Genomic DNA, 687 nt, shown 5'->3' with positions numbered 1-687 from the left:
CATCACCAACTCGATGGACATGAGTTTGAGTAAACTCTGAGAGTTGGTGATGGACAGGGAGGCCTGGCGTGCTGCAGTCCACGGGGTCGCAAAGAGTCAGACACGACTGAGTGACTGAACTGAACTGAAGAATGAAAATGAGGAGAATAAATAACCATGCGGATCAAAAGAAAAACTCCATGATACCTGATATAAATGTATGACAGAGAAAAACCAAAGATTCTGAGGGTTTAAACTCAAAGAAAATCTAAACACAAAATCAAAGCAATTAAAAAAATTTTCAAAATACACACTGCAGTGCAGGTAGAAAGAGAGAGAAAGGGAACAGAGGTAAATTATACAGAAGGGATATGTCCTCTCTGATCTGTCTCAAGGTCCCCGGGGAGCCCCCTTGGCTGGCAAGATAGTTGCCTCATAGCAAGTGGCTCCAACATCATACCATGACTTGCCACAACAATGTGGTATTATATTGTTAAAGTAAAAAATAAAAAATCAAGGGGAGGAACAAGTCCCATTAGAAATTCCATTCAATACCCAGTTCATGTCTGACTCTCCCGTCGCTTTGCTGTCCTAACAATGGAGCCAAGTGGACATCGCGTCCTAGAACTGAGGTCCACAGTTTCTCCAAACGTGAGCAGCCGCAGGTTCAAAGGCCAAATGAAGACTCAGCGGGATGCGATGATTCCA

Source organism: Bison bison, unplaced genomic scaffold (assembly GCF_000754665.1).
Source record: "Bison bison bison isolate TAMUID 2011002044 unplaced genomic scaffold, Bison_UMD1.0 scf7180017864512, whole genome shotgun sequence".
NCBI lineage: Eukaryota > Metazoa > Chordata > Mammalia > Artiodactyla > Bovidae > Bison > Bison bison.
This window is presented reverse-complemented; position numbering follows the sequence as displayed.